Below are 25,600 nucleotides of genomic sequence, written 5' to 3'. Positions count from 1 at the left end.
GATGTGGCCACGTTTTTTTTTTTTCCGGTTTCTTGCGTTTTGTTTTTTGTCAAGGCAACCAGCAAACAAACAAAGCTCCAAGCCTCACATTGCCGGCATTACTCATTCTCAGCCAATCAGCAGACAGGAGAAATCGTAGGGGGGAGGGAAAAGTTGACGTAAATTTAGCCAGAACACATGGAGGCTGTAATGCCCCCTTCCTGTTACACAGAAAAGGCTTCTGCTATGTAGGAAAAGCATACGTATATCTTCAAGCCACGTTGTGACGTTTGAGGGCACCCTTCTCTCTGCATCTGCCAAAATTCTTTGTGAACAAAAGTTCCAGCAACCTTTTCTATGGTAAATTAAGGTGAACTCTCCCCCCCCCCCCCCCCCCCCCGGTCTTTGAGATATTTGAACAAACATACAGACAACCTAATTCGTGACTGCTTTTTTTTTAATCATGTTTGGGTTGCCAGCATTTATACTTTTTGAGCTGCCACGTAAAATCATCAAATCACTTTCTTCCGTATTACACAGAACACCTGATGGCATTTCTAATCCTTCAGAATCTCCACTACTCACTGCCAATACTAAAGGTAGTCTTAATCAGTTTTGGGTGGGGTGGGGTGTAGTGGGGGGATAATTTCACATCTACGGCCATGAATGGGCATTTAAACTGGCAGCCATTTTCTAATCCCCTGAGGGGGAGTAATTCCACTTTAAGCAGTGCCACATGAATGTCATTTATTGGCTTCAGGTGTAGAACTGCAAAGGTACACCATTGCTTCACTCCTAGATTGGATAATGAGCCCGTTTATCTGGCCCCTTGCAGCAGCAGCGGGGTGAATGGAAGGACGACTCGTATGTCTGCGCTCTCTTTCCGCTTGTCTTGCGCTCGTTGTGGCGCTCTCGTTTTGGAGGAGCCGATTAGCTCTTCATACCTCACATCATCTCTGAAACCTAACCCCCGGCCAATATAAAGAAAAAATATTAGTACTCCATCTCAGCTTTTTTGTCTGTCTGTCTGTCTGTCTGTCTGTCTGTTGCATTGTCTCTTCCTCTCCCTCTTTCCTATAATAATTCTTCTTTTATCATTCTTAGTATCTACTTTGTTTGCTGTAAGCCATTACAGTTTGGTCAAAGTGGAAAGTATTAACTTGCATACAGATCAATATTGAGTATCTATAGATATACCAATAAAACATACATACATACATACACACACACAAACACAACATTTTGTCAATGTAATTTTTAACCATGATCATCTCTCTCTTTCTTCCTCTCACTCTCTTCCCCTCTCTCCCTCTTTACCTGTGATGGAAGAAGCTTGAACCTCTACAAGATGCTCTACGTATGTGGGACCAAGGAGCTTCAAGAAGCTCCTTGGTGGGACAGACATATAAGGAATTTGACACACAAAAATAATAATCCCTGACGACCTGGTGAAAATAAAAAGAAGCATACCCTGTTCTCCATCCTTACTCTAGTCCCCAGCAAGAACAGTCTAGGGCTCTCTCTACGACAAGACAGACCTACCCCTTCATAAATCAGACACTCGCAGCACAAGCATTGCCCCTACTGTAAGACCATCTGTGCCGTTACACAGATGCCAGCATTACCCAAATAAAGTGATCACGGCATAGATACACATGCCGTTATGTTGATTTTGGGGGTACATATTCCATCTTATCTCACAACCCTCAAAATGCTGATGCATTTTCCAGAGAATTCCTCACATTCAAAACTCACCCTCATCCCCCTTCCCACTCCCCCACGTCATAAATAATTTTATCTGAGCTCATTTTTCCTCACTCATTACCCACGTACACTCTCATGAAAGTGCCTTTTTGCCAGCGATAAGCACTGCACAAATTTTACGCAACAGATGACAGAAAGCAACGAACACTCATCTATCAACAAGAAATCAAGAATTGCGCTTCCACACACGGGGGGGGGGGGGAATCCTGACGGCAATGAACAATTAAAAAAAAATGAAAACTGTCCTTAGATATAGGGGAGATTAAGGCATACACACAGTATCCTTGACAATGACAGTTGGCATTCCTGAAAATAGTTGCAAGTGAGGTAACTGATAGATGATACTTTTGCGCACATACGTTGTAGCTTGCTGATTGCTAAGTCAAAATGTCCTCTACTGGTTGCCTTCATAAATGTTCTTCTGTTGCATGAGAAATGACAGTAACTTCTTCCACTATCCCCTCCCCCCCCCCCCCCCCCTGTCGCTAGAATAAGCCCAAGGTATACAAGTCAGAGCATCCAAGTAGTGCACAGAATTCATGAAATGATCTGCGGCAGGCTCTATTTCTCTTCCAGCAAGGATGAGATTAGAATATCATATGGCCCACGACTGCAGAACAGATAGATTCCTTAACAACTCCGGTCAAAAGAAATCATCTACAATTACCCTATAAAATCTACTAATATTTGCAAACAATCATCAAGTTGGCAAAGAAATCATGTGAGGCTTTCTTGACTTTGTCATGGATAGTTCGTTAGCTTGTATTTTTTGCCTGTTTTTCAACCTTCCGCTTTCTAACTGTAGACTATGATTAGTCCCAGAGCCCTTTGTGACTTTTCGTCACCGTGCATCAATCGCTGTATGAAGAAGATACCACCCCCATGTCTCTCATCCTATGTCTTCCATTGTCTCGCGGAGACGGGTCCCTAGCGTGGAGGAATGACACTGATTGAATCATCCCACACATGTCTCTTCACCATGGATATGTCAAGATCGGCCACCGGAGACGCTACACGAAAATAAGGCAGGGCCGATCAAGCACATTTTTGTTTTCTTTTGTTTTGTTTGGACTGAGTTTTCTGGAGGGTTTTTTTTTCTCCCCAACTCTCTTCTGGCCCCCTATATTCAACCGTGGGGGAAGTTCTCAATTATTGTTTAAATTTGACACTTATGCGTGGCTGGGAAACCAGTGTGGTCATTGACAGCGGAAACGCTAATGACAGCCAAAAGACTCAGCCAGAATAACAAGTAGCCCAGCTCAATGAGGCTGTAAATGCCCACTTATCTCCGGATCAAGTACCCCCCTTATCATAAATTACAGCTTCATATCTCTCTACTGACTCTGACATTGGTACTCGTGTCCATAGCCCTATCCTTGAGTACAGGATGCACCTATCTAAGAGCAACTAGTGGTCTCAAGCATTCAAAAAAAGAAATATAAGATAGTGATGAAGATCCCTCGCTGAAAGCGACTGAACAATTATATTCCTGTTGAGGTAATATTTGACCCCTTTAGTTCTGTATTTCTAAGTCAAGCATACACTAGAATGAGGGTTGTTTTGGTTTTTTTTTTTTTTTTTTTTGGGGGGGGGGGGTTGTCACAGAGTCTGACAGCTTTTTGTTTAGCTGCCACCAAACACCTGCAAACACTGAGGTTCTGAATGTGAAACCTGGCCACTTCAATAGTTTGGTCATGTCTCGGTCACCCTGGGGACAGATGACCGCTGACAGGTCCGTCTCCCTATATGGACAGTTTGACATTCGCAACCACAGGGAGCACCTCTGATGGTCAGTTACTGGACAGACATCAGCAGTACCCGAAATGGATCCACGACCTTCACGGAGTGGAGAAGAAAATGACGTACAGAGCTCTTTGACAGGGAGATGGGGGAGGGGGTGGGGTGGGGTGGGCTAGGTTGTTTCTTATCACTGTGGTAAATATCAGATGAAGGTTGAATAATTGTGTCGTGACACTCCGCACAGGATAGACAAGGGCACTGAGCAAAATACATATCAAATATTTGCACAAAAAGTTTTTATTACAGTTTTTTTCAAGGTGCTCACTCATAGGAAACTGTCATGTCATTTTGACATTTCCTAGCTGAAAGTTCAGATTTCTTGACACCAACCCCTCTAACTATAACTATTAATACCTGGCCCTAGCCCATCCACAACCGTCCTACGCCAAGTTGGGTACTGATGGCTGCAAAGAGTTTCCTCATGATAGATTTGATGACGACCATCATAGATGGCCACAACAGTGAGAATTACGGCTGCTCCTGGGTGATAGGGCAAAGACTTGATGCCTCGATCGTAACCCATCCATGCATGGAAACTGAGCCTGAAATTCACGACTAATCGTGCAAATCTTGTGTATCTCAGTCTCTATGTATATTTAGTCCTGTGTGAATGAGTGTGGGCTCTTCTTCAATGGGACAATGCCCATAGAGAAGGGAAGGGAGCTGGACCAGAACTTCATACAGCAATAATGAATGTACACAGAGTATCTATGAATAGAGGGCAAATTAAAGGGGAAGTCTAAGAATCTTTCCAATACCCAAGGCAAAATATTTTCAAAGTCAATCTCTAGACTGCAGCAACATGCTTCGTCTCATTTTTACCACTCCTGCCCTGCCCAATCCACCCCTCCGCCTACTCCTCCAAACTCCCTCCTTCAGACACGCAGCAGAAAATACCAGCATTGGTCAACCGTGATCGCACTGCGGTTGCTTATCGGCACGAGCGTTCCATGACAGGATGCAAGGCAGTCAAGAAATAATTACAGGTGTTTCTGTTTACTCACATGTGCGCTCGTGATTTTTTGTGATGAATGAATGAATGCACTCTCACAGTGGGTACATTAACATATGGGGTGAAGGAGAAGAATGTGATGGAGAGAGTAAGGCGGAATGAGCTCCCTTCAGGTCTGGTTATCCTTCTTTTACTCCTTCACACAGTAGCTGCGTTCATACAGAGGGGCTATCGGTTTTTGCAACGCGATGCGAAAATCAATTTTATTTGCCATTATGGGTGAAAAATCAAATTGTGAAATTCACATATGTTGGGTAGGCAAATTATCATACGTTTTGTTGCTGTTTTTTGTTTTGTTTTTTTAATCAAGCCGATTTACAAGGAAGTGTAATCCTTGCTACGTGTACAGTCACAACCAGCACTAAATACAAGTTTACCTCTTCCCAGGACAAATTCCAATCCTCTGTGCATGTTCACACAGGTGCTCTTTTGTCAAAAAAAGCCAAACCTGTGTACCTCACAAGCCATTCAGAACAGTGAGCCCATTATCCCAAAAGTGGCTCACATGTCATTGGGTATTCCGCTCAAACATGACAGAAGAAATATGCTGATCACATGATCTCGTGGCGAACATGTCATCTAAGATAGAACATTGCAGGGATTCAGAAATTCTTAACTGATGCAGAAGTTGAGGCTAAACCCCAGGCAACATTCACAGGGCCTGCCAGCCCAGGCACCAGTGTCATCTAACGGTGCCTGCGGCCAAAAAGATGTCTTCAACATTGCCAGACGTACCACGGAAAGACATCTTAACGGCAGATCATGAGAGGTCTACTGCAGGCGAGGACAGATCTGGCATCTCGCTGCTTTCGTCAGTCTTTTTGAGCGCTGCGATCAGGCGGTCTGGTCTCTTGCCCTAAAGCAAGCCGGAAATTTTGGCTCAAAAGCTGACCCCCCAGATGGCTCCTAAACTTAAAACTGCTTGCATCACACACTACATTACCATGGGAACAGTAATAGCAAGTGGACTTGAGATTACACTGAGACACATGTTAGCCAGTAAGCACCAAACTTGTTCTTAATTCTCTTCCCATCTCTCTCCCTTTTATCCACTTATAATGACACGTATGTCTGGGTACATTTTATGTCAAATTGGCCAGTTATCAACTGTGGCTATCTAAAGAGGTCATTATTGGCAAGTGTATTAGCTGGTCTTCACACCCCATCTATCTAAATCCGCGATAAATGTTATCTGTTATCATTACCGAATTGCCATCATTGCCATATCTGCCTGTGTAAAAGAATCCCTCGAGCAGAATATGAGCCCTTTTTATAGGCCTAATACTCCTAATTGGGATCTGTCAATTAGAATGCAATGGGACATGATCACCTATCAGATAAAATGGCAATCACATGCTACTTTAGTCCTACAGCTACCTTTCCTTTTCCTATGTTGCTTTAAACACTTCCATTCAAGACCAGATGGAGCTACTTCTGTTCAGGACTGTTGAAACTCTGTGGACATGTGTCAAATTTTGCTGAAAGATATACTAGCCCATTGCTTTATTTTTGATGATCTCATTGAGAATACTTTCCTCTTTGAGGTAAAAAAAAAAAAAACTTTGAAAATAAACCTGCATCCACTCTTTAATCTTCTCTCTTGCTCAGTCCCTTTTTCGACCATCCCATCCCAGTTTTCCGACCCACCAAAAATGTAGCTGTGAATGTATCAACAAAGATATGTGATTCTACTGTAACGAACCTGTGAGCTATGTCAAGTGTCAACAAAATGTTGGAGCTCATTCATCTCAGGTGTCTCTCCACTGTTTTATTTAAGTCTCTCTTCTTCTTTTTTTTTTTTTTGGGGGGGGGGGGTTAGGAGGGGGTATGGGATAGGGTAAGCGGGTAAAATCAGAGAGGGTAACGTTTACTCTTCTTCCAGATGGCTGCAGAGTGTTCTGTTTTTTTTTACACATGACGTTTGGAGTCACGATTCACTTCACCGTTACAAAGATTAAGACACGCAGGTCGGAAATGAACGCAAAATAAATTTTCACATCCATGATGTCAAAGGTTCGTCATTTTCATCACGCTTGAGGCAGGGATCTAAAACAAATTTGTGCAGGGACTACATGAATCCACATTTTCCCTGCAGTCCTGGCAGTGAGGCAGGCAGCGAGGGATTGCAGGAAACACTTGCTCGCGTCAATCGTAAATTGATAGTCGTCTGTCGAATTTAGCCGGGATTTGGGTGCGGATTTTCTTTTCCCCGCGACACCAGAAGGAGGGGTTTAGTCGGCAAAATATGCCCTGTCATGGCACCAGTGCAAATCAAGCTCGTACAGTTTTACCTCGTACTCACAGACATGGAGGAATTTTTCTTTCCAACCATACCTTGTTTGTTTGCAAGCTCTCAAGAGAAACATTTTTTTTTTCTTTTCTTTTTCATGCTTAGGGTTGAGTATGTTAACAAGTTGTACTGCTAATACTGAAAGAAGAGTGTTCTTCCAAGCTATTTATCCTTTTGTCCTACCCACAAATTCTATGGTGGAGTTGATACACCACATCCGTTTGCACATCACGATCGTTTGCACAGTCTCCCGTTGGTTGTTTCTTTATCATGAGCCCATACATCACTCTTGTGACCCTCTACCAGCTAATCTCTGACTCTGCTGTACAACCCCAGCCAGCCCTACCCTACAGTACCTCCCCTAACCACCCCTCCCCCTCCACACTATCTCCCACTACTACCAATTCTCTGTTCCAGCGGTTGTAAATTTGACATTCAAGAATGTCATATTTACACATGTGTTGCCGACTCTGGAGACCATCTCAGCAACAAATCCTAACTTTTAACACGGACCGCTATTTCCCCCTAGTCACAAGAGCTCTCGGGAGGGCAAGCCAGGTTCAACAAGAACCCGAGAAAGCAACCTCTCAATCGGCGAGTATTCAGTCTGGTGGAGTTTACACAGCCCGTGGGGGGGATTTCGTGCCAAAAGACAGAGGTGCACGAGTCACTCTGGTCACTCGTCAGTGAGACAAAATATGTGCATTCCACACATAAATGGGCTTCTTGCATCATCTTGACAACATCAAAGATATCCCCCTTCGAAGTAAACTTGAGATTTTCATTTACAGTATGTACACACGGCGGTCATCATCTTGTGAGAGAGAATAATACTATAATGTTGAAGCTCATTTGTGCTGCCCACAAAAAGCAGTTTCACCGAAATTTATTTCATAAATTCCAAAGGTCTGTTAAGATTTTTGAAGGCAACCTAGTGAGCACAAAAAACAACAAACATGCAAAACCTCAGCACTGTTGCCTTTACGCAGCATATGGTATTTTACATTTTTAGTCCATCACTAGATTAAACACGATGAGAAAAACTTCACTTTTTTTTTCATGCCGACATGTGTGAAATCTGGCAACATCCTGTTTGAAAAGTTGGGATTTTTTTTTTTCATTGGTTATAGGCACACTTTCCAGGGGCTTACTGCTGTGTAGCGGCTGCCTCCACTGTCTGATTCCAGCAAACCCCACATATCTCTCATCATATTTCCATGCTGAACTCGCACAGACTCTTTATGTGCCCTTTATCCTCCCGCTTTACGGGTAACCTTCAGTATCTCTGTCAAAGACTGGTCTAATAATTCTCTCAGTACTCTCCAATTCATCTTATCAGTATCTTCTAACCCCATATCACCATACTTCAATTAACCTCTGCTAAACTAGCACAAGAAAAAAAAATGGTAAATTGTTCTGATGACATTTTGGTTGATATTCTAACAATTTAAACACCAGCCACATGGACGGTGTTTATTGACCCCTTAGAACTGTGCAAATTCCATATCAGTTCACTAATCTCATCTTTTGGTCTGAAAAAAAATTCCTCAAGATAATTCATCCCCATTTCACAGTGTCCTACCAACAACACATGCAGCATTTTGAAGTTTCTTTCATAAATTAATATCACAATATTCTGACAGATTTTCACAGAACTACAAAGTTCTGTCATTCAAGCATCTAATTTCCATCATAATTTTCACTTTTCTCTTTTCTATCCTCCCTTCCCTCCCTCCCCCCCCCCCCCCATCTTCTTTTCGACCTGGTAATTGAATCTCAGCCATTGCTGAATTATGGAAGATATGATGCCGAAATGATATTGATGTTTTCATATCGGTGTCATTTTATCGTCCTTACAAGAAAAAGAAAGAGGGTAGAAAAGGACCTTAAGGTATCACAACAGTGAGAGGCTATTCTGTCGGAGTGGTCACTCAAACACTGACCCTGACCGCCACTCACTGACCCCTCAGGGGGTAGTAGCAGGAAGAGCAAGAAGAAGAGGTAAGGGGGGGGGGGCCTAGTCCCAGCAGGTTGTCCCTCCAACAGCAGGGACTAGTAGTAGTAGTCTATCTGGGTAGTTGGGGGTAGGATTTGATTTGTGTAATACATAATTGCATCATTGAAGGGGGTTCAAGAGCAATCCAGATATGGAGAGGGGGTGGGGAATGATTTGAAGGTTGGATCAAATGCTGACTTGCCTTACTCATTCAAATTTTAGACATATCCCTGCTGGGTGTGTGTGTGTGTGTGTGTTTTTGTTTTGTTTTTTTTTTAAAGGTTCTTTCTTTCATGTTGTCAGCTCATTCAAGTAGCAAATGGTTTATATGGTATCAGTATGATTGAACTTTGTGTGATCCTACAGATGACAACATCAAATTTTCTTTCATTTGGACTTTCTACAATAGTAAATCACATTCATAGCAAGACATGCTTTACATACATACAATGTAGCTGGTATGCCTGTGTGAAATGTGTTCACACGCCCCTAACAATAAAGGAAGGAGAAAAAAAAATACAAGTCATTCATGCAAAAATCCATCACTAGAAAGCCATCCAACCAGTTTACGCAGCAACCATAAAACCACTTCAAGTCAATAAAGCGCAAAGACTGCACTCACACACCATCAAAAATTCTCCATACTATCTCATCTGCTTTGATGACAAAGACCTCTTGCTTGGTACATGAAATGTTGCGGTTTTGAACACCGATACCAATATAGAGAATCTATTTTTCAGCTTTTCTGACCAGCCCCACCCCCAGGACAAGAATGAACCAAAAAAGAAGCCCACAACAACAAGATATTTGTAACACAAAATACAGCAGCCATCCAAGTCCGGTATCTGGAGGGGCAGGTGGAAAATATTAATTTGGAGAATTTCTTTCTTTCATTCCGCCTCATTGCCAGAATGAAATTTTAAGTCGCACCATGTGTGTGCGTGCTAACCATGGGTCTAGAGAGAGGACGATGGTGATGACGACTGGGGAAGAGGAAGGGCGAGGGACTGGAGCGAGATCCGCTACAGCGCGGCCTAGCTCGTGGAGCAGACCTCTCTTAGCGGAGAAATGCACACCATCCCGTCTCCGCAGCGCTGTGTGAGTCACATCCAATAATCCTCTTTAAATCGTGCCATGGCAACAAACTTTTTTTTCCCCTTCACCCTATCCTCAAAAGAATGAGAGTTTTCTTTAAGCACATAGACTTGACCTCACAACCTCATCATTGGCCAAATTACACAGTTCCTCTTCTGCCTGATGTGGTCTAATTTGGAACTTTTTTAACTTTCTTCACAAATTCTAATTTTTTTTCTTTGCTCCCGACTTCGGCTGAGGAGCTTCATAACAAGGTTATATTGTTTTAATTACTTGTCACCACGTCCGCAAGGCAAGGGGAATTGGGGGAAATTAATAAGGGCGGCGCAATATCGAGAGAGTTTGCTAGGCACAAACACGTTTTCGGTCTGAGTTCAAGGCTATGTCGCTCATGTAATTAAACTTGTATGTTCATGGCCGGTACAATTTGCAATCTCTTGACCCCTTCTATTTTGTCAAAAATACTCTGAATTATGTCAGCGAAGGTCATCTCCATTTTTCTCACTTCCCTCCCCTACCCCCCTCCCAACACACACACATCCACAAACACATGCACACACACAGACAGACAGAAAAGAGTTTGAAGAATGACTGTGCAATCATATGCTATTAATCACTGAAGGAAAATGGCACAGTCTTGACCCACAGTGATTTTTTTAAAATAAAAAATGCAGGTATTTCTGCTTCATAGAAATGAATGGTGTGATTTGTCAACCTCCTTTTGAACCATGCCAATATCAGCATACATGTATCTTGTGAGGAGAAGAGAGAACACCCTCCTATGGAAGAGTGCATTTAATGATGTTACTGGGACATTTATGTGCTAGGTGAGAGGTAATATTTGCCCAAATCCATACCCACAGACCTACAAATACACCTTGCAAACATTGGCCAAGGCCGGGCCTTCATGCTAGTCTCAGCTGCCCAGCCCCATCTCAAACTGGAGACTTGGCATGCAGGTGTGTACAAAGTCATGGACACCAGACAAGTTGTTGGGTGAGGGGGGCGGGGGGGGGGGGGGGGGTAACATCATTAAATGCACCCCTAGGCTACATAGAGTAGAATAGTGCTGACTAAAGTTACTGTAGCACATGTATAATTTTGAATTTTCAGCAACAAATTATACACATACTTTTCTACGCTACACCAATATGATTGCTAGATCCATGAGCCTTTCTAAAGTTTGAATATCTCTACCCATCCCACCCAAAGTCCCTGGATTTCAAGCTGTCAAATAGTCATCGCAAATGAATCCACAAGCTTTCAGAAAGTGCATGTTACCATTCGATACACACACCAAAAAAGAAGGATGGGAAAACAACCTCTTAATGGGCAGAAATATGTTCCCTGGGTCTGAAAGTCCAGCCTATTCATCTGTGTGGGGCAAGGCGACAATGATACCAATGCTGGGCAAATATATGAATGCTGCCGATTGTTTCCAAGTTACTTCTGCGACGGGAGCAATGCGCTCATGCCCTACATCACTCTGAAACGATACCACACCAGCAGAAATTAGTTCCATTCGTGTGAAAAACACTACAGACGAATAAAACATTGAAATAGAGAGAAAAAGAGAGACTTTGAATCTAATTGTTAGACGCATGGTATCATGCTTCCATATCTGTATCTGTATCACGGTATCTTTTTCTCATACAGGGCACTCACTTTTTAGAATAAAGGTTACTGAGTTTCCTTGCTAAGTACAGAAGGACCAAGGCATTTCTTTCTGCTGCACTTTCTTTACTTGGAGACCAACATAAAGCAAAATGCCATTGCTTTTATGATTGCAGAGTGAAAAAAAAGAAGGTTTAAGTATCATTGAGCATGGAGAAAGAAAAAAAAATTGTCCTCATCCAGAGATGGACCATCCTTTGTGAATTCATACAAAGCCCCAATGATGTTTGACACAAATCACCGCTCTCTAGTATAATTCATCTGCAAAGCTTCCGCAAATTCTCAAGGCATTCAAAGATCTCGGGATTACTGGTTGCGCCGACAAAAGGAATGTGCTATGGGGGAAAGAACACACCGAACTAATGATGCCAGAACAGCATCATCCTCGCAGCTTTAGTCTCTTTCTGTCTCCCCCTCAACAATGTCTGTAAGTAGGACGGATGACAGTACCTATACCTGCGCTGTCGTCCGACCTTGGGATTTGAATCCAGGCGATGGGCTTTATCAGAGATCTAGACTTTTGCCCATGTCTCATGTTTAGGGCCTTCCAAGCTGAAGCTGTCACACTGCATAACTACACCCTCCTAATCATTCCCGCTAAATTTTCACACCTTTGCTCTTTATGAAAAATGATTACCTGATTTGCAGACAATTACTTTACCCTGCAGGATTGGGAAAAACATTTTCAGGTTCCCTTTTTAACAAATTATGAATTTTTCTGCCATTTTTTCCTCAATCTCGAGTCTTTTTTTTTCTCTCATTTTTGTTTATTGTTCCCCATTCTGTCATCACAGCATGGCCACTTCAATGCATGATACTGTTCAAGCAGAATCTAAATGCAAACAACATGGGTTTGATTATGGGTCCTGACAAGACACTAGTCTTTTCATCTCTAGACCCAATGCTTCATAAAGATCACATACCATTATAGGAACACCATGCAATTGCATAGATCTCATTGAACCAGACTCACTTGGGACAACAGCTCGTTAATGTCATGTCTTCCTACCATACAAAGCCACAGCAAAAATCATGGGTGTTACAGATTGAAATTCTGCAAACCCAAGTCAAAGGACCACAAATATTCCCCTCCCCAACAGTCGATGAAGAAATGAAAGAAAAGTCTACTTCAGTCTGCAATATGTCTATACAGCAGGAAAATAGTATCAACAATCACAGAAACTAAGCCACCCATGATCTTTATTGTGAGAGAAGAATCAAAATATTATGCCATTTTCACAGAATATTGGATGCAACAACATGCCGGTGCCTTCTGCTCGGGACGAAGAAATAAAAAATGAGTGAAAATAAAACTCTGGGAGGTTCTGCGTGACTGGGGAGAAAAGTTCAAGAGTGGGTGCAATTCCCCATGGGTTTGTTTTTGTTGGCCTCATTACTCGTTACGCAGAATGAAGGTCTCCGCGATAGAAAGAAAGAATCGAGGGCCGTACAGCAGAAGTCTGCTCTCATGTAGCAATAATTACATTTATTACACATGGCCAAATGCATACAAGGCTTGAATGCTTATTCTTGGTGTGTTTGCCAGGGCCCTGCTAGAGAGATTTAAATAAGCTCTCATCTGTGCTAGTCCCCCTCAAAAACTTACAAGAACACACCCATAGAATGAGGGGGAATGAGAAATAATTGAATTTTCTTAACATTTTAGTAAGGTGGGAATGAAAACATTTGGGTGCTATAAAAAAAGAATGTATCCTTTTCTATCCCTGTAACTGCATACAGTACTTGAGGATGCTGAATGTACTTTTTTTTACTCATTACCTATCTACTATACTATTAAACTATCACCCCCCCCCTGTAAACAAGATATTGTTTACAGACTTAATGATGGTGACCATAAGTACTTGAGTGTATCAATTTGTAGTGTCCTGCGTTGTTCTCTTCCCATGATATTTGTCCCGAGACATCTCCACAAACAGTGACAAACCCTGTAGCAAATAAACAACGACAAGATGTGCGCCCTGCGACTCTCGCAGAAAGGGAGTTCACAACTCTGTTGCCGGGGTACTGTAGCTTTGAGGCGGCACTTGGCACGATATCATTCCGAACACAATACCTTCCTTCTCATCACAAGTAGGAAATGAGGACTGGCATTACTACAGCAACCCAGCTTTGTTTCCGCTCTTACGTTCCCCCTCATGGACATTTCCCTCCCCTTCCCTCCCCCCCCCCCTTCTGCCTTCTGTCATTGAAGTGGAGGGAACAGCTTATCAGCTAACTTGTATAACTTCATCTACCCACAGAGACACATGAGGGCTCATTCTTTTGCACCTCTCTTCTCTCCCTACAACCCCCCCCCCCCCAAAAAAAAAAAAAAAAAATTTCTCCCTTTTTTTGACAGCACATGCCCCACATGTTTAGAAGGAAACATAACACACGGCACTGTTTCAATCAGTGGGCTTCCTACAGCCTATGGGCCTTGCACGTACATGTATCTGCTCACCCCCGGAGTTTTACAGCACAGATCAGTCTTTGATGACTCCCATGCTGCGAAACTTTAAAACCTTCATCAAGGGGTGTTGCACATTTCACCACCTTTGCTAAAATTAAACCCTCGCTGAAGCATCCTGGAAGGGAAGGTATAGGAACATATTCAAAAACCTTGCTTCAAGTTCTCATCTTTGTCTGTGAGTGTCTACACAGTGATCTGTCACCTCCCTTGCCTAGTAAATCCCTCCTGTCACACACCAAACTACCACACCCTCTTCCTCTCTTTGCTGGTCCTCCCTTCTTCCTTACACTTCCTCCTCTCCACAGACATGTCTAATGCCATCGTTAATACCCACAAGAACTTGAAATGATGAACATATGGTAGATACATTTTCCCAAAATTTTCCCAAAACACAATAATATGATACAATGCACAGTGAGATTTTTTTTTCCCCTTCTTTCACCTCCACATTACTGTACTTTCCATGTTTGTGTGGTCCTCTGTGTTCACAGTTTTGTAATTTTAAACGAGATATAAAAAAAAAGAAAGAAAGATTGTGTAATCGAGTGAAGCTGACCAAATTTTTGCGTGTCTGCGGTTTGGGGGCTTCGGAATGAACAAAACAAAGCCAGTAGAGGTCACACGCTGCATGCACAATATTACAGCATTTTTTGACATCTGCTACTTGTTTGTTTGTTTTCTTTCGTAAGATATTGTCTCGAAAATATGTTTTAATCCCCCGCATATTATCCGTTGTGTCAACATAGTCTGCGTCTAAACTACAACGGGGAAGCTTGTATTTGGCATATGAGTACAGTTCACCTAATACTTGAAATGTGGGTATGTAAGGTTGAAAATTATTCTTGGGCTAAGTCCTGGAAATCCAACAAAGAAAAGGTCCCATACTGCTTACATTGCCAACAACATGTGAAAGACAATCACATGATGTACTACAATTGAACTTAGTAGACATACTTGCTATACATGTGGCAAAACAATTAAAAAAAAAATGTTTATTGTGTTCATGCTCAATATCAAAGTTGGTTTCAACAATATACAATTTTTGCGGTTACTTTTGTTGTTGTGTTTTTCTATTTACACAAACCCACGGCTGCAATTCAGTTGTATGTACTTGTACACAACTTGAGTGGGAGGGGAAAAACCTCAGTATTGGGTTTGCAACAGAAATCGTGGACATGAAGCTTGAGGGGTGGGACGAGAGTGCTAAGTTTGAGGTAGCATTTGGAACCAAGGGCTTCGTGTGATCTCACAACCAGAGGGGTGAATGAGAGGAGGCGTCACAATTTGACATCTCCATGGTTTTAATGAGGTCAAGGGTTATATGTCCCCGTCATTAGTGCGTTGGCATCCTGCTCCCTCAAAACAGATCTGGTTTTCTTCATCCCCAGATACCACCACTGCCATGGCGACCACTTCAGCACACCTGCTGATGTATCCTGGGACTTTTCTATGATCTGCACTTTCCCCACATCATTCGATAATGATGATAATTAAAAAAGTGTTAATCTTTCTCCTTGTCATGTTTTTCTTTTTCACTTCTCAGCTCTCTAAAAATGCAGTACATCACAAGGTTATTATTCATCTAAAACAAATAACAAAGATAAGAATAGTGGCACCTCCAACCAGACAGGGATCATTGATTTGCTTAACATGTTTTGTAAAGTTTCTGAGTCATATTTCATATAGTGCTAATGTTTCTCACTGAAACTTCTGCATTAATTTTTTTTTTCTTTTTTTTCTTCCAAAACTTGAGTCACCTTGCAAGCAATGCGTGGCATGTTTTGGTGCATTGAAAGCCTGAAGACGTTGTTTACAAAGTCAACAAAATCCTAGCGCAGCACCAAAACAACCAGTTTGGGGGAACAAAACAAAAAGCTCAATATGATTTGCATGACAAGTGACAAATTCATCCAAGGAAACCCTTCATGAAGGGCAATGTGTGGGTACAACTCCAAATATAATTCAGCAGAGCCTCTGGTTCTCCGGTGCCTGACAAAGGAAAGGGCTCCTTTTCTCTTGATATCAAAAGAACATTCTTCTCAAATGATGTCATTTTGTAGCCAGGTCTCAATTTCGCATTCAATGCATGAAAAGACCCCCAGACAGAGTGGGGGAGAAAAAAAAAAAATCCTACTTTTTCAATTCTATTGTAGGATGGCATGAATAAGCATCCCAAACTGGAAATTGTCTAGACTAAATTTACAGCTTTTCAAAGGAAAAAGATTTGAGTTTCTACTCTCAGAAGAGATGTTGGGATAGTTGGTTTCATAGCATGTACAAGGTGAGAGGGGAAAAATTGGACCGCCTTTTATTGGTCTAATCTTGGGACTTTGTGACCCTTTCGGCTTTGCGCGGACTGCACAGAACAAGTGGTCTCTGTGTCTATTTTGAAATCGCCTCAGGGTCAGGCCTTATGTATACAGATCAAGTCTTCAGTCCCATCTATACAGTCTGTCGTCCTGACACCCAAAGCTTGATGTCTACGTATAGGAGCATGCAGGTGCGAGTGGATGCATTGTGGTGTTGAACTTGGTAGAGGTTATCTCAAGTGGGAATGGTATTGGGGGTGGGGGTGGGGGGGGGGGGGAGAACAAGCAGGGGTAAGGGAGGGGCAGCATCGGAGAGGCAAGTCACAAGGGCCTAGGTATCTCACTCTTCAGTTTCCTGTTCTGTCCCAAGTTTGACACTCTAAAATCACGCCATATTTCTCGTCTTATCTTTTTTTTCCCCCAATACTTTCTCCATAAAGCTGTCTCTTGGTGGAGGGGGAAGGATGTTAACGCACTGGGCATGAAAAATGAGTTATGCTCTTTGTTGCAGCATCGCTCCAATTGTCAGAGTTAATATGCCCCCACTTTGCTCCCGATCTGTACGAACTTCAAGAACAATAGAAAAAAAAAATCAAAAAGTGAATTCAATTGCACCTCAGAACCACAACTGGGTCCTGATTTCTCCTCACCAGTTCTTCATTTCCAGTGATAATGACATTACGTCTTTTTTTTTCTTCCACCCCCAACGTGTGTGTGGGTGGAAAGTCGCAGAATAACCTCCATTTGACCTCCCTTCATTGCACAATTAATGGTACGTAACTAATACAGACGCAGATGTTTTTAATGCGTATTTCGAGGTAGATTTCCTCTGCAATCGGAGGTGACACATGCTGCTACCGCGCAGGCTCGCAGTGCTTTTGAGCCATGCGTCCCCGTTACTTTTCCTTTTGCTTCCCTGCTAACGAGAGCACAAGAAGTATTTGTTTGACTCCTGGCAGAATGTCACATAGAATGTCAAACATGAGTGGCATTTTGATGGGCATTTGTTCATGCATTCAGTTACTCTTTTTTTGGTCATCACACAAATAAAAATAAATAGTGGATATTTTGACTGTAAGGCAGAAAAAAAAGCAGCTTGTAAGCAGCCTCTTGAAACTGCTCTTGCATAGAATCGATCACGACCTTTTTTTTTTTAGGGGGGGGGGTCACATGAAAAGTGTTTGCACACCGATCATTTGTCATCCACTGACATACAAGCTCCTTAGTTTATCAGAGATTTGCCATTAGTTTAAAACCACTTTGAAGAGACTCACATCAAGGACAAAACCCATCGAGAAGAGTCAGTTACACAAAACCAACGATCACAGACTTCAGATATAATCCAGAGACATAATACATTCCAGAAAAAGTTCACATGAATCGGGTGGGAGTTTTGTTCCTAATCAAACACAGAACAATACATCATCCTGAGATCGTTAAACAAATTCTTCTCACATTTAAGTGGTCTGTCACATGCCAGTCAACACGGCTCCCACACTCTTGGACAACAAATCTCTTCATGACGTACATAAGGATGTACACACGAATAGGTCCTGAATGCTTTCATACCGATACAGAATACCTCAACATTGACCTTTCTCTCACAGTGGTCTATCATACTATCATATTCTATGCCTAATGAACAGGGTCACTGTTTTTGATGGTTGGGGGGGGGGGAAGGGGGTGGCTTAATCTCAACTCTGAAATACAAAATTAATACATTGTAGTATACATCTATACATAAAAAGAATACATAACCAACTGTGGTCCATTACACTCTCTTCCATCTTATCAACATCTCAAAATATTATGAGATTGTGTCCCTTTGTAAAGGTGATGAGTCATGAGACAGTGTAAATATCTTGTAACTCTCGCACGACAAAAATTCTTCCTCTTAACACGTTAGGATGCCTAACGGAGCAAATTGGAGGAAAAGTTTCGACAGATATGCCCGAATCTCAGGTTCCCCTACAAAGGGATGCTTTTTGGTACAATTTTTCATTCTTCCTCCCAGACCAACACAGCATACCAAAGAGACGAGTAATACCCCCGTGTTTGCGCTCGCCTCCTGACACTTCTTGCCCTGGCATGCGCACATATTGACACTAAAAACATATCTGTCGCGTCCACTGGTCTGGCTAATGTAGCCCAGACTTTATTCTCCCGGTTTCTTAGACCCCTCCCATGGGACCACCAGGCACTGTCTGGAGAATGGAGGGTAGCAGGAGGACTTTTCTACCATTTTCATTCTCATATTTTCTTATCATTATTGAGAATCTACACTCAATTTCAAGTATGCTCCACTTGAAAATTATTCTTCTCTTTGTCTTTAATATCCTGACAATCATATATAAAAACTATCTACATTGATGCATTAATGTTAAGAAACTTGCTTTAGATCTTCTTCTTGTTTTGTTTTTAGCTATTGCATCTTGCAATCTACACGCATGTCAGGACCAAGGGGTTCAAATAAGAATCAAATGATGATGGTAAAGTAGCTTCACCAAGAAAGGAACTGATCGACCTTATTGATGCCTATAAATCTCAAAACATGAAAGAACTTGGTGAAAAGTGGGGTTACAATATCAGCATCAGCGCTTGGAAATAATGTTGCCTAGTCTTCTGCACAGGCAATAAGTACTGTAGGATCAGTTAGATTTGGATGAACACATCGTTGCCACACTTTCCTTCACTTTTAGGTGAACTGGAGATTTACAGGTGACTCCAGTTCAGCTGAAGGTTCTTTGAGGGTTTCAAGGTGAATTGAAGAAGAAAAATTGGCAGGGAATACTCAGAGCTTGTGGGCCTGAGGTGTTGGGGGAAGAGAGGCAGAAGGTGGGGTGTAGTTGACGGGAGAGAAATCAACAAACCCTTGGGGCAAAAGGTGTCATTGCTGAAACAACACTTTCTGTCCATTACCCTCCACTTAAATCCTTACTTAGCCACTACAAGGATTCCCCCCCCCCCTTCTGTTTTTCTTCTTTTTCCTTCATCGTCCATGCTTGCAATTCGAGACTTGATTTAAAGTTGAAGTAAATGATGTGTCTGCATCTATCCCTCATCAACCCCAAGACTGCCATACACAAATGTTTCAACTAGGAAACTTGTAGTAACAGATGGAAGGTTCTAATTCATCATTATAAGTTTGCACCATGTAACAGTGATCTTTTGATTCATCTCTACTTTTAGCCACTCTCCCCATCTCCCCCCCCCCCCCCTCTTCTTTTCTCTTCCTTTCTGTCCCTTTAGCAACCACAAGGGCTGGTTAATCAGCACCTTGGGGCTAAAAATAATGGGTTAAATTTTGTTCAAGGTAAAGAGTCTCAGACCAGAAGAGGGAGAAAAGGAAAGGACAAGGGTCAAGCACCGTTATTCCCTTCTCCAGCGTCACATGACTAACATCCTTCCGCTCCCCTCTTCCGATGCCGTTTTGGCCAGGGGGATTAAAAGTTTGTCTGTCCTGCCGAACTAACCCCTCTACGGACCACAGACTCGTGCAATCACTGTCATACACGGTAATCATGCTTCTAGATATCGTTGAGTTAATTAACACTGAAATATTCCAACCAGCCAACCATAATGCGCATGGAAATCACAGTGATACAGCATTTTTCGTAGTTGTTTTTTTTTAATAAAACAGTAAACAGAGGCCTACATTAAAAGTTCTGTTTTCTCGTGTCAGGAAAATCTCCTTTTGCAGTTTGTTTTTTTGAAGGTGTAGTCTTATGCATTTAAATGAGAAAAAAATTCCTTCTTCACAACTACGCATGTGGCAGAATGATATGTAGCCTTTTTATCCCACATTCGTTCCCCCTCCTCCCCCCCCCCCCCCCCCCCGACTGACAATCCATCGCTACGGCGACAGGCTACACATGAATTGAAATGACAGTGACTCAGACGGCCGAAATGGCAACATGATGAAGTTCATGCTCTGATGCAACCTGTGCGGCAACTGGGCACACTTGATTGAATAACGAGGTCCATTCATTGGCGGTTCCTGGCGCCCGTGCCAAAATACATAGCAGAAGTCTTTATCCAATTTCTCGCTGACTGAACAGATGGACATCTACCCTAATCTAGTCTACTGGAAGAAAAAACAAAAATAATCAGTATCGCTAATTCAGACTTAATTTCCCCCGTGTTAGTTAATACGGAGCTCTTTTGGAAGTATGTGCACGTCACATCACGTATTATATAAACCCCGTCCCCCTATCATGGGATAGGTCATATGTTAATTCAGCTGATTTTGATGTTGCAAATCTAATTTTAGTCTGATAAGAGCAGCTGCCTCTACCAATCAATGCAGTCCCAGAGCGTCAAACGACCGGGAATGCCTCGTCTGAATGACAAGTTGAAGTCCACTCGCACTGAGCTGGTGGCCTGAACATTTGACATGAGGAAACGGCATAGACACCTGCAACTCATAATGTCACAGTGAGTCATTCACCGAGGTATGATATAATTGTGGCTGAAGGCCTTTGGTTGGTCGGAATAGGAAAAAGACAGGTTCGGTATGAATGACACAACAACCACAGAGGATCTTTTTTGAATCATTATTATTGAGAAAGCCACGTCGAAGTCATTCATCCTAAACAAACTGATATGTCTCATACAGGGCGCACTTAGAGTTTTTGTCTTTCTTTCTGTGACATGCTAATTTTGAGCATCTTGTCAATTGTTGCAAGTGACTGGGTTGAACAAGAAGAAGAACAAAATCAACACAAGTTCCTCAGAGATGTCTCCCATTATCTAGAAGGGAAGATTACTGTCACTTGAGAACAAGGGTATTCACATCACACCACAGTTTGGTGCAGATTGTAAGTCCTTCTGATTCTAAAGTGATGATGTAATGCTGGGTGACTAATCATTGCATCTTTCATATTGAGACTGCCATGTCACAGATCCATTGTTCTACTTCTAAACTGCCCGACAGAGGAAACGAAAGGAGAGGAAAGAGTGGAAATTATACAATCATTAACACAGGAGGAGCCCTGACGAAAACTCAAATGACTTCTGGGATGACCTAAAAGAGGCCACAGAAAGGGTTATCAATCGTCCAAAGGAATGTATGCTGTGGGGGATGAGTAAATTTAAGGAGCACTGTGGTTACCTCGACTAAAACAAAAGCTCTGTGCGAGTTATTTTTTCTCTCATAGAAGTAAAAACATAGATATTTTCTTCATATATATTTACTGAAGGCACACTATGTGTTTACTGCTATTTCACTGTAATCCTCATGAATTCTTATTGCTACGACAAAATGAAAAATAACCAGACAGCAGGTTTGATGTGGCTGAAAATGAGATATATATATATATATATATATCACATTCAACTTATGTATCTGATAAAATTGGCATTAACGACCTATTTGAAATTAACCCTTTACATTTGTCATCATTCGTAATCATAGCTTTATGCCTATTCATATTCCACTTTCACTTCAAAATATAATTTCATTCAACACTTTTGCACATTTAAATAGACATACAATGTAAATATATGATATGCAACATATTTTCATCAAAGGCAGACCTAATAATAGTTGACAAGACCCAAAAAACTTCAGCAGTCTGCTAGTGCCATGATTACCTAAATTTCCCTTGCCCATTTTCATCGAAAATAGATCATCAAGCAAAAGAAAAGAAAAGAGCGTGGACACTTTTACACTGCGCAGCAGACAGTTCCGAAGAGAAGAGGGGATGTTCTCCACCGCACAGTCAAATGGCATTGAGCCCACACAGACTGATGATCTATTTCAGTCCCACGCATATGATTGTGTGCAGCTACTGAAATTTATGCACTTCCTCACAGGAAGAAACCATTTCAACCAATTTTCTGTCTATTGCACTAAAACTGCATGGTCCCCATTTGTGAGCTCCATGTATAGATTCTATCATGCCATATTCTAGTTTGCTCCCCTTCCCACTGAAAAAAAAAAAAAAAGAATCTCTTTACAGGTTCAGAAAATAAACTGTGTTAACAGCATTTTAATAATGTGGCACAATGGTAATTGATATTGGGAGAAAGACAGTCTCACTTGTGTTTCCAATTCAAAGCCAACATTTTTTTGTATGGCTCTGAAAGTTGTGGTGAAATATTGTAAATTTATGTCGGGCAGGAGTTTGACAAACAGTTTATGACTGGCCCGAACTTTCCCCCAGAGTACTGCTGCGGTTCTTAAACAGGGTTATAAAAGTTCCCCCTGAATGCAACATAATCCATCCACTTTTCTTTAAGATACTAAAAATGTCACCATAACAAATACCTCCAGTCACTGAAGGCACACACACACATACATACTATCGCATACAACAAAATCACCCCTAATATAGAAGCCATAACTTTAAAGCCCTCTAAGTTGCTATAAAAATTTAGTATGTGTGGGCTCAAAATCATCTCTTGCCAAATTACACCACTTATCCTGGATGTTAAATGGGTAATGGCCACATAAATTTGCCTGCATTCTTCTTCTTTTTCCCCAAACAGCTTGCATGATGCCTCCCAGATGTGAAAATTCAGTGAAATTCCAAAATATGGCATAAGGGGTCTCCCATATGAAACGCACTGACGGATTTCTCATGGTGCATTTTATATAGCAAAGTTATTGAGTGCTACATCACAAAAGTCAATGTAACATAGCAGTGTGAAAAATACTTGGAATGCCAAGCTCTTGGATGCACTGCAGATCCCAACCTCCCTCAATTGTATTGAGCTAGTCTCTAGTAAGCCCTAAAGAACCAGACTCATCCAGAATCCTCATCCATCTACAAAAAAAAAAAAAAAATGCGGTCTAGCCTTTAAGCATTGCCTCACTTTCTCTCTCTAATGTATCTTTTTTTCTCTCTCTCTCCTTAAGCTTTATATAGGCTTACTTTATTCTTTTTTCTTTCTATCTCCTCCTCCCCTCTTTCATTTATCCAGCTCCCATTTTTTTTTTCATCATTATAAGTTTCCTCTCCATGCGACCCCCTTTCTCTCTTTCATCTGCCTCTCTTTATTTCTTCATCCATCCAACTTTCTTGCCTCTCTGTATCTCAGGGCAATTACACAGATCCTTAGTATTTTTATCAGTACCGACTGGAAGATAATCTCTCTGGAGGTGAGTAATATTTTGTCAATAAGAGCACACTTCCTCTCGCCCTAACTCCCATGATCACAGTCTCCGCGAGACGAAGTTCGCCACACTCCATCACTCCGCACAGTTTGCGACAAATCCTTTAATCTCCACTGCCAAGCTCACCCTCTCTTCTATACCTCTCTTTTTTCTCTTTCCTTTCCAAATCCCACAAAAGATGCCCTTTTTCCCCCTTCAAAAACATTGGTCTTTTATGCAGGGCCATTAGTCACTGAGTTATCGGTGCTATGCTCACAAAACCCAAGCACTGAGACATTAATGTTGCTCCATTTGTTAAACTCTTTGAACCCTCCTGTTTTGCTTTCAATGATTATGTCTCACGCCCACACCACCTACTCTTTTCTATTTCTCTGTTTCTTTTCTTTCATTTTTTTTCCTTGCGAGAGGTTGTCTGAGTTCTCACATATCCAGAATTATCATTCATCATAGTAGTGTGAAGATGGAGATGAAACAGATAGGCCTACATTTCACAGCAAAAGATGCAGAGTAGATCACTCTACCTTTGCAGAAATGTTTCCATGCATCATACAAAGCACTATAGCGACACCAAAAGAGAATGCTCATTCAAGAGGACCAAGTTTAAACTCTGGAGTAAATCTTGCAATGTTTCTTTAATATAACAAGGGCACTGCTATAATGGCCAAAATGAACAAATCTTTCAAAGAGAGGTGCAGCAAGACCCCAGACATCCTCACAGAGAGAGGCTTGAGGTGGGTGAGCACTGGGTTAGGAGGAGGAGTAGGAAGTGCAAGAGGAGGAACATCCGAGGCCACGATGCGACCAGCTCAAAATTAAACCTGACTGCTTTAATCAGCGACAGACAAAAACACATCTTCGGGAGACTGCAAAACATCCACATGGATGAGGAGGTGTATCACGTCTTGAAACTGTCAAGACCTTTTCACCATGACGACCTTGGTTGAATCATGGCTCAAAGTCCACCACTTCTTCAGTCAACCTCCCCCATTCCCCTTCCCTGCTCAATGTCATATTCTACAGCCATATTTTTCTCTTTTTTTCTTCAGATGTTGCATCATATCATGGTATATACGTAAAACCGACAAATCATGACCACCTCATCAACTTTCCTCATTCTCTTTTCACATCTGGATAGATCATCCATCCTCCCCTATCCTGTACCCCTAGTCTTTGATATAGCTGAATGCTTGATCACGCGGGCAGAAATAAGTAAGTCGCTCTGCCGTTCCACTCTGGAATTCCCTACCTTTTCCTCAAGGTATCTGCTATCTATAACACAGTGAAGGATGCATGCACTCATCCCAGTAATCCGTGACACAGAGCAGATATTCAGCCCTACGGACATGTCCTATTAATCTGCTACTATTTGTGGTGTATTCTATCTGGACTAAAGTGGCAAATTTTCAAAATCCTCCTTACAAAAGAAAGTCAGCAAAAACAAATGGTTTCTTTCAGTCTGTTCAGTGGTTTTGCCTCCTGAAGAGTCATTTCATCCTGAAAACCACAAGACATCAACAGTCATATCGTTGATCATATAGTTAGAGAAATTATGTCAAACTCTCATTGATGTCTAAATGACTGAATACTGTGTTGCTCATATACGTATATCAAGACTTGAATCAATCACTTCTCTACTGTGCAATGTGTCTCATAGGGGCACCAATCAAAATTTTACCATCAGCAAAGTTGGATCAGCTTTCCATCCCTGATAAATCCTCCAGTTTGTCCACAAGGGGGACAAGCTGTTGTGTACCCGGGTCACCCCCTTTACCCGAATAAGCACTGCACCATGGCATCCTGTCTAATTCCCTTTGACATGGACAATGATATGATGCCTCAACTTCTCCTGATATCCCAGATTAGACCCATTAGGATAAATTACGCCAGACTTGATGGCATTTGGTGCCCCAGGACCACTGTATGAACCTACTATACCAGCATCATCCCCACCCCACTGCTTCCCCCATCCCCTACCCCCTACCACCACTATGGCTCCACATACCCAGCAAGCCCCTCCACTACCTCTATAGACACAGACACTTGTCTGCTGGGAGCAATACCAGAGGGTTTTAAGGAAGCCTTTTAAAGTTTATC

Source organism: Diadema setosum, chromosome 11, assembly GCF_964275005.1.
Source record: "Diadema setosum chromosome 11, eeDiaSeto1, whole genome shotgun sequence".
NCBI classification, from domain to species: Eukaryota; Metazoa; Echinodermata; class Echinoidea; order Diadematoida; family Diadematidae; genus Diadema; species Diadema setosum.
Note: the sequence above shows the minus strand (reverse complement) of the source record.